Genomic DNA, 14868 nt, shown 5'->3' with positions numbered 1-14868 from the left:
CTTGGTGAATCCATGCTGACTGTTCCTGATCACTTTCATCTCATGTAAGTGCTTCAGGATTGATTCTTTGAGGACCTGCTCCATGATTTTTCCGGGGACTGAAGTGAGGCTGACTGGCCTGTAGTTCCCAGGATTCTCCTTCTTCCCTTTTTTAAAGATTGGCACGACATTAGCCTTTTTCCAGGCATCCGGGACTTCCCCCGTTCGCCACGAGTTTTCAAAGATAATGGCCAATGGCTCTGCAATCACAGCCGCCAGTTCCTTTAGCACTCTTGGATGCAACTCATCCGGCCCCATGGACTTGTGCACGTCCAGTTTTTCTAAATAGTCCCTAACCACCTCTTTCTCCACAGAGGGCTGGCCATCTATTCCCTATGTTGTGATGCCCAGCACAGCAGTCTGGGAGCTGACCTTGTTCGTGAAGACAGAGGCAAAAAAAGCATTGAGTACATTAGCTTTTTCCACATCCTCCGTCACTAGGTTGCCTCCCTCATTCATTAAGGGGCCCACACTTTCCTTGGCTTTCTTCTTGTTGCCAACATACCTGAAGAAACCCTTCTTGTTACTCTTAACATCTCTCGCTAGCTGCAGCTCCAGGTGCGATTTGGCCCTCCTAATTTCTTTCCTACATGCCCGAGCAATATTTTTATACTCTTCCCTGGTCATATGTCCAACCTTCCACTTCTTGTAAGCTTCTTTTTTATGCTTAAGATCTGCTAGGATTTCACCGTTAAGCCAAGCTGGTTGCCTGCCATACTTACTATTCTTTCGACACATCGGGATGGTCTGTCCCTGTAACCTCAACAGGGATTCCTTGAAATACAGCCAGCTCTCCTGGACTCCTTTCCCCTTCAAGTTAGTCCCCCAGGGGATCCTACCCATCCATTCCCTGAGGGAGTCGAAGTCTGCTTTCCTGAAGTCCAGGGTCCGTATCCTGCTGCTTACCTTTCTTCCCTGTGTCAGGATCCTGAACTCAACCAACTCATGGTCACTGCCTCCCAGATTCCCATCCACTTTTGCTTCCCCTACTAATTCTTCCCGGTTTGTGAGCAGCAGGTCAAGAAAAGCTCCCCCCCTTGGCTCCTCTAGCACTTGCACCAGGAAATTGTCCCCTATGCTTTCCAAAAACTTCCTGGATTGTCTATGCACCGCTGTACTGCTCTCCCAGCAGATATCAGGAAAATTAAAGTCACCCATGAGAACCAGGGCATGCGATCTAGTAGCTTCCGCGAGCTGCTGGAAGAAAGCCTCATCCACCTCATCCCCCTGGTCCAGTGGTCTATAGCAGACTCCCACCACTACATCACTCTTGTTGCTCACACTTCTAAACTTAATCCAGAGACACTCAGGTTTTTCTGCAGTATCGTACCGGAGCTCTGAGCAGTCATACTGCTCCCTTACATACAGTGCTACTCCCCCACCTTTTCTGCCCTGTCCTGTCCTCTTACTCAGTGGTGTTCCTCTAGGCCATGGATGAAGCCTACAATGTCACCACTGGATCTGTAAAGAAGATTTAAGTCTTCAAGGCTTTCAATCCAATATCTTTCACAAAGAGCACAAAGAGTGAGGTGGAGGCCAGGTGACCAGCTTGCCTGGGAGTGAGACAAAGGATGGAGGAAGGGCAACTGGGCATGACTGAGAGTGGGCTGCTGGAAGCTGGTCAGTCTCCTGGTTTGGGACTCCAGGGGAGAGCTCTGGGCTCTGGGTCTCCCCAAGATGGAGTTTTCTATAACTTCCTACTTTCCGTGCTAACAAGAACTATTCTATGCTGTGTTCCAGATTATGCTGGCTGGGAATCACTGCTGAGTGAGGAAACTGGGGGTGCATGGCCCCTTTGGGATGTGTGTGTGAGGCTTCTCTAGGTGTCCCATCCAGGTGGACTCACAGTGGGGAGCTCATGGTGCGAACAGGGTATTGAACACTCCGAGATCAGACCCGGGAGGTGCTGAAGCCAAGGAGGGTTGTCCCTGTGAGAATGTGCCCTGAGGGGTGTCACACTGCCAGAGGGTCCTGTCTGAACTTCATTCAGAGCAGTTCCAGAGCCTCAAGCCTGTTATGTGACATGGGGGACATTACATAGGTGATGTCATCAAACCATGCTCTTCAGTTCACTAGTGGGCCGTAGTCTGCTGATGGACACACATTACTAAAATGATTGTCAGCATCACAATGTAGCACAGCACAGTGCCGATAGTTACTTTGGCTGCTGTCTTTCTAGGCACGGCACGTCATAAGAACATAAGAACAGCCATACTGGATCAGACCAAAGGTCCATCTAGACCAGTATCCTGTCTTCCGATGGTGGCCAATGCCAGGTACCCACAGAACAGGTAATCATCTAGTGATTCATTCCGTCGCCCATTCCCAGCTTCTGACAAACAGAAGCTAGAGACACAATCCCTGACCATTCTGGCTAATATCCATTGATGGACCTATCCTCCATGAACTTATCTAGTTATTTTTTGAACCCTGTTATAGTCTTGGCCTTCATAACATCATCTGGCAAGGAGTTCCACAGGTTGACTGTGCATTGTGTGAAAAAATACTTCCTTTTGTTTGTTTTAAATCTGCTGTCTATTAATTTCATTTGGTGACCCCTAGTTCTTGTGTTATGAGAAGGAGTAAATAACACTTCCTTATTTACTTTCTCCACACCGGTCATGATTTTATAAACCTCTATCATATCCCCCCTTAGTCGTCTCTTTTCCAAGTTGAAAAGTCCCAGTCTTATTAATCAATCTTCATTTGTTGTCCTCTTGACTGACAGAAAAACAAACACTTATTAAAGTACTCTAATAGCAGGTCTACAGTTATGTGATATCCCCAAGCTAAGGAAGACCAAATTATACATAAATGGTTTTCAAACCAATTTCTTCTGCTCAGAAGAATCCACCAAATGTTAGAGGGTTGTTTTATTTTTTAAAGTAAATGAGTATGTTCTACCTCTGTTTAATTAACCTCTGGGCTCCTTTTTGTTGCTTACACAAGGTAGGCTTGCAGCTGGCACATGAAGTGATGTTGATGCTGTATAAAGCAAAGGGATTGAGGAGGGACGATTGTGGTGGAGAAGAGATGATTGTGCTGTGGAAATATTTACTTTAATATGTCATTATGGTCAGTTCTCCTGCCCAGCTGCTGATTGTGAGATGCTGATGGAGGATATATGTAGTGTGCATGCAGCAGAGAGAATCTTGAAAAAACACACCTCTTCTCTTCCGCTTTTCTTTGCCATCCTTTATACCCTGAGCCCTGTTTTAGAAGCAGTGAGTGATGTAGCAAGCAGGCAGAGATCTTTATTGAGCATGTGCAGAGGCCAGTGTTACATCCTGAGAGGGCTGGGTGCATCTGGCAGCAACTTCCCCAGCCTGCACTCCTCAGTCGCAACAGACTAGATCACTTCTGGCACCCAAGCCTCTTTCTCCAGCCCGACCTACCCTCTAGCTAGTTGGTTTTATTTTACTTGCTCTGTTGTCTCCTTGTCTATTAGCTGGTGGGGGCACTTTAAGAGGAGTAAGGGCAGAACATTGGGGTTTGCAACAAACTGCATCTTTTAGTGATGCTCTTTATTAGTCACTCTATAGCAGGAAATTGGAATTGCAATCCGACTGTATAGCAAGATACGGTTTTTCTGTTTGTTCATCTCATGTTAATTCAATGCAGTGGGGCTTTGGGGGCATCCTTGAAGCTGAATGAAAAGACTGAGCAAATTCAGTATGCAAATTGCTGAAAGATTGCATTGGGCTGCCTTTCTACCCATTGATAGCACTGTGCCTAAGCCAAGCTGTGGGAACTTCTCTAATTACCAGTAAAGTTTTGATTTGCTTCTCCTTCCCAGACAGGTTCTAAACCTGTCATTATGTCACTGGTTCTGCATTATCACGTGGCTGAGAAACATTTTCCTCAGTGGAAATGTGGAAAGAAAACACATTTATTGGCAAGAGTTAAGATCACAGATAACTGAAGCTCATCTTCCCAGCTACACCAGAACTTACTTAAAAAAGGCACCTGATCCATGCAGACAGCTGCCTGCTTCTCATCTTGGGTGCTTTGAATGCTGAATTTCTATTTCTTTAGTACCAATAGTTCTAGCCACTCCGAAGGCCGAGGTTGATCAATCTTAAAAAGTCAAATGGCAAAAGTGGAACACCACAAATTAGGTCATGAGGTTCTGTATCTTCCACTGAAGCACTTGGCTTTGTCCACTCTTGGAGACAGGACACCAGATGGGACTGGACCATTGGTCTGTTCAGGTATCATAAATTTCCATGTTCCTGAGTGAGAAGGTAGAAAATGGATATTTCTTGACCTGTCAGCATGCCAGAATCCTCGGGGGTGTAACAAGGCAGAAGAAGTCGTAGAGCATCTATTGGCAAGAAATACTCTCTTTTAAAAGCAAAGAGTATTTTCCATATAGCAGAGTAATTGTGAAATTAAATTGTCTGAATGTTGTTGTACATACTAAATATGCTGAATACACTGAGAGGAAAATCTGCATATGGCATATATAGTTGGAAGATAAGGAGAACATTTCAAATTTATATTCAGAAACTTGAGTGCACAAAGATGCAAATATTTTAGGTATGTGTTTTTTGAATTTGAATGCACATATAAAGAAAACAAATATGTTGCCAGTTTCCAACTGCTTACAGTGTCAGCCAGTTCAGGCATGTACTAACTTGTAAGTCAGTTTTACTAGTGCTTGTTGCTTTGCATACAAGTTTTGTGCTAAATGAGATTCTGTTTCACTGGCACCATAATGAAGAGCTATTTGCCGTACCTGTCATATCCCCTATTTCATACTTACAGTTGATTGTGGTTATCTTTATTTTTTTGTTGTTGTGAAAAGCAAATGTTTCAGATAAATGTCTGAAAATGCTGTTTTAATTGAGCCATTCGTTTGCAACAAGTGAAGAATAAAGAATACATATTGCATAAGACACTTTAAAAGCTGACATCTGTCTGTCTGAAAGGAATTGTATAAAAAAGAAAAGGTATGAATGGCAGGAAAATCATTCCTAGCAGTGAACTGCTCATATGAGAAGAATATGAAGCCTAGATATTTTGTTTACTGAAAAGTAAATGTTGGAAGAAAACCCACAATTTTGCTTGTTCTAACTGTGATCTTCATGTTTTTCAACACTACTTACTGCTGTTCTCTGAAAGTGACAGATCCATGCAATCTGCCTTGTCCCATTGTGCATAGCTTCCAAACACCTCTGGAATTGAGCAACACCTCCATAACTTATCACTGATGTCTGTGGGGCTGCTCATGTGTTGAGCTGCTCGAATCACTGATTCTTTAGATTGGGAGCAATCAAAAAAAAAATCTGTTCTTCTTTCCAAAGCTAAGCTGACTTTTCCCCCATTTTTTTTCTCCCAAGACAAAACAAAACAAAACAAAATAATTTTGGATCAAAAAACAACTGAAATTAAATGAAAAAAACAAACCCAAACAATTTTTTGCCTGGATTTCATTGTGGTGTAGGTTTTGATCCCAAATGATTGATGAGGTATTTATTTATTTATTGGTTTTAATTTTTCAGGGGTTTCCCCTTTTAAAAAATAAAAATAAATGAAACATTTTAAAACAAAAAGATTCCTTTCAAAATGGTTGAAATGCTCTCTTTTAACTTTTTTTGAGAGAAAAATCCATTTTTTTTTTTGGCTGAAACTATTTGGCAAATTTGACCTGAATTTGCAAACAGTTTTCATGCCCCCCAAAATGCAAATTTACTATTTGCCATGAAAATTGTGTGCAGCTTTATGTATATGCTCAAAGTTAAGCATGTGCTTTGTAAGCGTTCGCAGAATTGGGGATAGTTAGTTTCCCTCACAGTGGTTTCTGCCTTGCTGATCAAAGAGCATTGTACTCAGACTATGTCCAATATCACAGTAAAATTAACCGGTTCAGAAAATCCCTCCAAGCTTTTTGTCCATGCTGGTATCAGTCTTTTGATTAATGTTGCGTAAAAAATCTGCCACCCATTGGTGAACGTTCTCTTTTCTTTTCGCTAAATGTGTTGACAACTTAGTTGGGATTTATTCTGAGCTGCTGAAGGGAGTAGACTATGTACCTACTTGTACAATGTAACAAATTACTTAGATTGTAAATTCTTAATGTCCAGAGCCATCTTTGTGTATTGTGTTTGTACAGCGCCTAGCGCAATGAGATCCTGGTCCAAGACTGGGACTCCTACATGTTATTATTCGCAAAGCACATAATAAATTAATAATAATAATAATTAATAATATCTGGGGGTAATGGCGAAGTGTAACAATCATCCAAGAATGCAAAAGTCATAGGTTGGGATTTTCCGTGGCGTTTGGCCACCTCACTCCCTTAGGGATTCCCAGGCAGAGCTCTTATGATGATTGTGAATGGATTTGGCTTGGCTTCAGCTCCCTCCTCAATGGAGCTTACAGATCCTGATATGGGGCTTGATCCTGAAACAATGACACTGGGGGGATTTCAGTGGCACTGCATGTGTGTTTGAAGTGCAGCAGGTGTTTAAGTGCTTCACTGAATCAGGTCCTGGGGTTTGGCTTTGCTGGTGACTCAAAAATAGAGCTGGTCAAAAACAGGGTGGAAATGTTTGCAAAAAAAATTGTTCCCTTTTTTTGTCTCTCCTCAAGCAACTTCACTCAACGCCAACCTCGGCCTGAGCTTCTTCCCAAGCATGGTGGTTCATAGGATTTCCCCCAGGACTTCAAATGTCCAAATTCTCTCTGGACCCACCTGCCAAGTTGCCTCAGCTGTAATCACCCCGAAAAATGGATATACAATTTTAGCACCTGAAGCGAGAGTGCTGCAGCAGATGAATCCAATAGGGTTCTTCGCATCTGAATACCTGTGACAATGAGGTTTAAAGAGAAAAATACTCTTGAGAAGCAGACAGTCTGTTATTACTACTAATAAAAGACCTACAATTTCGGGTGAAGAAGGTGCAGTGTATAGATGCATAGCCCCCGGTGCAGGGCAGGGAGCAGATTATGACCCTAGGGGTATGTCTGCTCATGAGCAGGAAAGTAAAATTTTCAGCTGTTAGACATACTCGCGCTAGCTCTGATCAACTAGCATGTGGTGCAAGTACGTCTTCTCAGGCTGGAATTTACACCTTCTTCCAGCTCTAGTATAGACCTACCCTGAAAATCACAGTCTGGTTCCTGCTTCCCATTCTGTGCCGGCTTTGTCTGCCAAGGCCTCCACCTATTTCCAATTCCTGCCTGCCAAGTCCTATCCCAGAGGCGGAGTAGAAGCCCAGTAACAGCTGCCTCCTTCTATGCAGACTTCAGTGCTGCAGGTTGTCTAGTGCTGGGGCATAAGGGATGTACTGCCCTGTACATGTGTAACCCACACACCTCCTTGGGTGTGGTGTTCTGTCCCATCTAGTGGCAACAAGACCACTTAAAGAGAGAGAGTTAAATGAGTCTGCTTTACAGCCTTAGCTAAGAGCCCGTTACAGAGCGTGAAGATGAGTTTGGAGAATCATTTGAAATCTGCAAGGTCATTTATCAGCCTTCTTCTGCCTCCCACCCTGTTCATTAGCTATGCCCACCCAGAAACCACTGGCTTGTATGCTCTCAGATGTCAAGGGCGCCCCTCAGCATGGAGTGTGGATGAAACCAAACTCCAGTGTTGTCTTTTAAGGGACAAATTGGGGGACATTTGCTCATGGTGTTGAGCAAGCACTCGCCCAGCTGACTTCAGTGGGCCTACTCAGTAACTAGGGCTTCACATTCTGTCTCTATTTAAACAAACTAATTTGAAATGAGTCTTGTCTAGTCCAAGCCTCTTGTCCCCAGCTGTGATCAATAACTGATGCTTCAGAAGAAGAAGGGACAGGAGATTCCTCTGTGAAGGTAATCAGCTTGGGCCTGGAATCGTGAGGTCTAAGTCTCCTTATAACACTGCATCAAAAATCATCCCTGGAGTAACTCTCTTGACTTCAGGGGTGCTATCACACGAAAGAAACTTGGACCATCATAGCTTCTGAGGGCCATCAAATGAGTCATTCCTTTTTAAAAATCATCCATTCTATGGGCCAAATGAATCTCTGGTGCAGCCTACTGCAGCTGCATAAGCAATGTAAAGAAAGAGGGGTTTGGAAGTCATTGGCTTAGAATCCAGCAGCCGGCATCCACTTGAAAGGAGGCTGGCTGCTTTTACTGATATACAGCTGTGATTTCATCTTTGCTATATTGAAACTTTCCATATAAATATGAAAGTATGTGATTACAGTATTTGTATAACACAAGCATACAAAAAATGGCTGTGGGGATAGTATTGTAGTGCCATAGGCAGGTTTAATATATTTTAGATTTGTTACAAATTGGTACGTTACATATAATATCAGAAGGAAGAGCCTAAGGCAATTAGAATACATCTGAGGCAGGGACCCCGCTGCCAACCCATATAAAGCACCACCGGCTCTGACAGACGTTATCAAGGTTTAATCCTGAGGGTGCTGCTGGAAGGGCTGGTGGAGGAGGACATGCTTGCAGTTAAAGCACAGAGCTAGGAGACAGGAGAAACCCTAGCCCCATTGAAGTCCATTGCAAAACTCCCATAGTCTTCAATGGAGTCACTATTTCCCTCCTTGGGAAAAATACCACATTCTGTGCTGTTGGACCCATTGCGTCCCCCTCCCTCTTTGTGCCTCAGTTTCCTCAGGGACAAAATGAGGGAAACGACACCTATCCCATTAACGTTCATGAGCTCCTCACATGGGGGAAAGTGGTGTAGAAATGCAGCGTATCTAGCTGCTCAATTGCACAGAGGAAGTGCTTATACTGCCCCCATCACCACAGGGATGTATTATTACCCGCACTTTACAGGGGAACTGAGATACAGAGAGACCTCAGCTCTGTTTTTCCAGGGTGGGTGCTGAGCACCTGCAGCTCCCCTGGACTTCAGCTGGAGCTCTGGGTACTCAGCACCTCTGAAAATCAGGCCTTTCAGGTATGTCCACACTGTGATAAAAGACCAGCACATCCGTTCACTGGGACTTGAGCTGTAGGACTATAAAAACGCAGTGCAGAGCTCAGGGTCAGGTTGGTACCCGGGCTCTGAGACCCCCGCAAAGGGGGAGGGTCCCTGAGCCCAAATGTCTGCACTTCAGTGTTACCGTCTGAGCCGAGTCAGCTGACGTGGGTCAGCCACAGGTATGTTATTGCAGTGTAGACATTCCCTGCGTGACTTGTCCAGGGTTACACAGGAAACCTGGGGCAGAGCCCAGGATCATCCTCCTTCTACAGCATCCAAGTGCTACAGGCTGGATTTTGCAAGCCTGATGTATGTTAGCAAGCACTTATGCTGCGAGTAGGCTTCCTGATGTCTATGGGACTGCTCATATCCTCAAGGTAAGGAGGACAGAATCTGACAGTGTGTTACCATCGCTGGAAGCGCTAGCGTGGTGTGTCATTACTGTACACTTCTCCAGTGTTGTCTTTTTGCATTTTGTCCCTTCAAAGGATCATTTGGATCTGCCCAGAGTCATGTCAACTGCCAAGTGAAGTGACTCCTAATAAGAAGAGATTCTGAAGCTACTTAGCAGGAAATTACTGTACATGAGGTTGCTAAGCAATGTCAATGTCCGTGAACACTCGAGATAATGCTTCTGCAATTTGGAAACAGGGGAGGGGCTGAAAGGGGGTTCTTTGGTGGCTTTTTAATTTTGCATGGAGTTGTGACTTCTGGATCCAAGCAAACAATATGCTTTCTATAATCATGTCTATTGCTAAAATTATTGGCTTTGAGAAGCATAGCTATCCCCAGAGATCAACAGAAAGGAAGAGCTGAGACAGGAGAAGGGCAGCAGGAGGCAAGAAGGAAGGAAAGGATATGGAGTAAAAGGAAGGAGGAGGAGGAAAGAATGATTCAAAGAGAATAACACAAGGAAGAGACATATGGTACCAGATAAAAATGAAAAGGCGCCGAAAGAGAGACAGTGGGGAAAGGAGAACCATAATGTAGTAAAAAAGATTTAGGCAAGTTTCCAAAATAATAATTAGAGGAATGTGAAATGGAGACATTAGAATACAGAACAGGCTAGAACCTAATGCACCATAGATTTGTCTTTATTTAGAAATCTATTGAAGCTAATGGCATAAAGACTGAGGGTTGGGACTTTGTTTTAGCAAGGAAAGCCCTTGAAACTCCTAGACTCCTGGCAACCATGGGTCTGAATCCTAACAGGGTCAACTGAGCCCTGCACCCTTCTGAGGTAGATATAGTGGGCTAGATCCTCAGCTGGTGTAAATCAGCATAGCTCCATTGACTTCGATGAGCAGGCCCAGTGAGTTCGGTGTAGTTCACTAGTGGGGAGGGATGCTAGCACTCCAGAGATTCAGTATATTGACATGGAAATTAAATACCCCATGGCATTTTTTTTTACCCTCTTGATCAAGATTCCCTCTCTCCATCTCCACAGCACTGCGCTGGTCCCAGCTGCTAGCTGCTGCCCTTCTCCCCCAGAAGTGGCTGCATTTCAGTGATCCCTCTATGCATCAAAGGTATCATATTGATATACACCATTGTTTTGTCCCTGCAGCATTCCATCCTGAACCGGCAGAATCTGGAGATCTCAGGGTGAACAGTACCATCTATCCCTTTAAGAGTAAGGCAGGCTCCCAGGGAAAATGCATTGCAGAAGCTGTAAAATCCTGCCACTGTTTACTGGGACAATCCATTTGTCACAATGAAACCAAAGCCAATCTGAGATGGACTGCACACACAGACTCTGCTACTCTCTGGGGGTGATGCAGAGTTGAGAGGTTGGACCGAGGTGCGGTGCATGTTGAAACAACAGCAAAGTGCAGCGCTCCAGTTCAGACTTAGTAAACTGTAGACTCTCTGTGTTCAGACCTAGTAACTTGTCTCTGGGTCAGAAATTAAAAACTGACTTCATTGGTTTAGAGGCTTTGAAAGACTGGGAGCTTTGCTAGCATGATCCAGTCGGTGTATGTGATAAAGCATCTTTCATGGTATTTGATTATTATTATTATTGATGTATTCTAAATATTCCCATGGGAATCTGCTTTCTGCTAAGTTAGAGAGCTGGAGTTTGTGGGCCTGACGTCCATGAAAAAGCTTCCAGTGACTTCAATAGGAAGAGGAGCAGACACTTTGTTGGCCTATTATTTAGTGCCCTTTTTTCGTCATGTCAGGTGAAATTTCACCCCCCTGGGCAGACAGTCTGCCGAACGCTTATGCAGACTTTAAGTAGGAGAGCAGGGGTATAGACCTTGGCCCACAGTTGGGTTGAACAAACTGCAGTAAAGAGAACCACATGGGCCTAGAAGGTAGAGAATATGGGGGCTGTGACACCCGCAAGCTCATCCACTAACCAAGAACTGAAATCTCACCAGTGTCCCCTTCAGCCAGAAATGGGGCCTGCAGCCCTGTAGAAATGCTGAGCTATTTAACAGGGAGAGGAACCAAAGCATAAGGAGATGCTACCTACTTAACAGTGCTTGGGCCATAACCCTGGTGCTGCCTCCATGGTCTATGTCCTTGGATGAGAAATGAAAATGGATGGAAAAGTACAGGGAGGCCGCTCCAGCGAGCAGGAAACTTTCCATTTACATCGGCGGGCTTTGGCTCAGGCTGTATATTTTGGATGCCTGATGGTTTTGTAACTGTTCCTCTCGCTAAAGAAGGGAAGTCCTGAACAGGGAGGGATGTGTGCAGCCGTTCGCAGCACTGCAGCAGTTCAGAGCATTGTCTGTGGGTTGTCAGCGCTCAGGGCCCTGATACTGAAGAGTGGAAAAGAAAGCAGATCCGAGGCCGAGAGTGATGCTGAAAAGACTCTTTAAGAGTTTAGCCTGGAGCAAGTATCTCCTGCCCTGCAAGAATTTAAATTATTAAAATTAATTTGTACATGTGCATCAGAAATATGGATGGTTCATTTTGTCTAGAGAGAGAAAACAGAAGCTGTTAAATCTAAGTGAGAGGCCATCCCATGTTCTGATTTAAGTTACTCTCCCTCTGGGAGAGTCAAATCCTGTTCTTCTTTCCTCACCTCTGCACCCCAGACAGGCATACCCGCTGTAAACAGCTGGCTTTGGAAATGAACCACTGGGATGTTTGAAAGGTACTGAACGGATCTTCCTTTTCTAGCAGGCTCTTTCCTTTGTATATTAATCTTTTCAGCTGTAGATCCCAAAGGAAGGTCAGTACCATTCTCCTCCTTTTTACAGATGGGAAACTGAGGCACAGCAGGAAAGTGACTTGCCCAAGGTAACCCACCAGGCCAGTAGCAGAGCCAGGGCTGGAATGTGGGTGGCCTGACTGTCAGCATGATACCCTCACTGCTGGACTATGCCATCTCCCAAGAAATTATATGATCGCTTTTATCTGATAGGTAACAAGGCAACTCATTATTTACTAATAAGTACAAACTCCATGATCAGGGCTGTAGATGACATAAAAATGAGACCTTGCATATCCAGCATTGAACATTTTTCTATCTTGGTCTCTCACTGTCTCTGGGCAGAAACAGGGATAAATACAGGTTTTATATGGTGCTTCTCTAATCCACCCCCTTTCCTCCATGGAATCTTTTCTCTGCACAATACCCAGTGGGACAAATGCCCCAAACAGATTTAATAATTTTATTAAGATGATGTTGAAGTAAAAAGAAAATGGTACAGAGTTTAAGCATAGAAGTTTCTGGTTATCAGGGAATAAGGTACAGATTATCAAGGGGTGCGAACTTCGGTTTAGGAATGGGTGGCGCAAGGAATACATCATCTGCAATCTCCCCGTTTGGGGGTAAAAGTTTAACGGGTCAAAGTACAGACATTGAGATATGGGGATATGTTGTCCATATAATGGCTATGTTCAGGTGTGGAGTATAATGAGTGGGTATGATGATGAGGATGGATTTACCCTCATTTCGTGGGATTTAATGTTCGGTGAGTTTATGGTTCCAGTTCATATGGTCCAATGGAAAAAGTCTCTCAGTCCCTTTCCCATAGTGGATGCACGAGGTCGTACCGGCTCACACCTCCTGGTACTGTCAGTGGCCGGTGATGTGTTCGATGTAGATGTCCCTGGACCATCGGATGGCGTCCGAGACCATGAGGCGCCGCATGAGCCATGCGTAGCGTTGACCCATCCCACAGGTCCGCAGCACATGCTCGTTGCAGGGGTCCCAAGCGCCCAGGGCTCCGACGATCAGGGCATCCATCTGCACCTCGTAGCCCTTCGCTCTCAGGATGTCGGTCAGAGGGGTGTATTTTCCCAGCTTACGAGCTCAGGCTTTGCGGAAGGCCGGGGTCCTGTTCTCAAAGGAGACCGTGATGTCGACAAGGATGATCTTTTTCTGGGCCTCATCGGTGACTACCACGTCAGGTTGCAACTGGCTGTCAGTACCAGGAATGGCGCAGTTCACAGTGACCTCCCCAGGCGCAATGCGATGGCTTTCACCAGGCGGTTCTGGACGGCGTTGTGGCGCAGCTGCCAGGCTCTGGAGTGGGGCTTGCAGCTGCACAGGACGTGGGACAGGGTCTCGTTGGAGTAGCCGCACTTCTTGCAACGCTTGTCTCGGTTCCCGCGGCAGACGGCTCCGTTGAGCGGCACACAGTTGAGCTGGGCACGGTGGATGACCCGCCAGTTGGCAAAACGGGTGAAGCCGCCCCCGGCGAGGAAGTGGTTGCTGGTGTCCCACTTGCTGGTCAGTTCGAAGGCTTTACCCTGGTCCGGTTTACGCTTCAGGGTTTCCATGTACAGTGAGTGGATGGCTGCCTTCAGGGTCCTCTCCAGCAGGCCCCTGGCACTCGGGGTGACGATGGTGTTGTCGTTGGTCCTGATCTGCGGCACTAGGACTCCCAGCTCCTGGCACTCCTCGCTCCGCTCCCAGCGGCAGCCAATGCGCTTCCCCAGGCTTATCATTATTACTACTGTAAGCAGAGTCAGAATGAGCTCTACCCTGACATCTAGTGGTCAGCTGTGGGAAAGGACTTCAGGGGCTGATCTCGTTTACATGGGCACACCCACCCTGCCTAGCATGATGGACGGCTTACCCAGATGGTCACTTTGGCTGCTGTGGGATCTCCAGTTTCTTTGTTATTGGGGCAAGAGTAATAAAGGCTTGTTATCCTTGTTATGTGAATCAAGGACAGTAGAACTGTACTTGGCATTTTATGATGGAGGGACTCGCCCTCAACTAAGTAGCCTTTGCTAGGCAAGGGACATGGGTTCCAAAACCCAGTAAATTGAGAGAAGTTAGCAATGGGTATGTGTACTTTGCAGTGTTGGTCCCTTCTGAAGGCCTGAAATGTTACCTTGATCTCTTCACTCTGTAATAACGGAGCTAATTTTGGTTCTATTAGGAGTCTTGTTGCATGCGGCAGAGCTGAAATCACTGATACCTGGGTTTAAGCAGCAGGTCTGCTTTGGGCTAATGGTGCACCAGCACCGAGGCTCCCCTACTAGCAGCTTGCGATCACTGAAGAGCTGAGATCACTGAGAGCTGAGATCACTGAGAGCTGTGTTAAGTTGGGGGGGGCTGAAGACAAGTTGGTGAGTAGACAGCAGGGTGGCTAGCACAGAGAGTGACTCCGAGTGGATAGGCAGGTGGCTGGTGGAGGGGACAGCTAGCGGAGAGGCGCAGAGCGGATAGCAGGGCAGCTGGGGGGGAAGACTGCAGCAGAAGCCCCTTGAGAGCTGTGGCACTCAGCCGTCGACCCGAGCAGCAGAGCATGTAAGATGCCCCCGCCACCTCCCTCCACTTCCACCCAGGCTGGGAGGTAAACTCTGCAGATGAACTTCTGAACTCTGGGCTGCTGCACTGACCAAGGACAGAGGGGGAGGGGGACTATTGGGTTGCTGAACTTAAGACCCTGAGGGGAAAAGGACACTGCCAA

The sequence above is a fragment of the Lepidochelys kempii genome, chromosome 15 (genome assembly GCF_965140265.1).
Source record: "Lepidochelys kempii isolate rLepKem1 chromosome 15, rLepKem1.hap2, whole genome shotgun sequence".
In the NCBI taxonomy this organism is placed as follows: domain Eukaryota; kingdom Metazoa; phylum Chordata; order Testudines; family Cheloniidae; genus Lepidochelys; species Lepidochelys kempii.
This window is presented reverse-complemented; position numbering follows the sequence as displayed.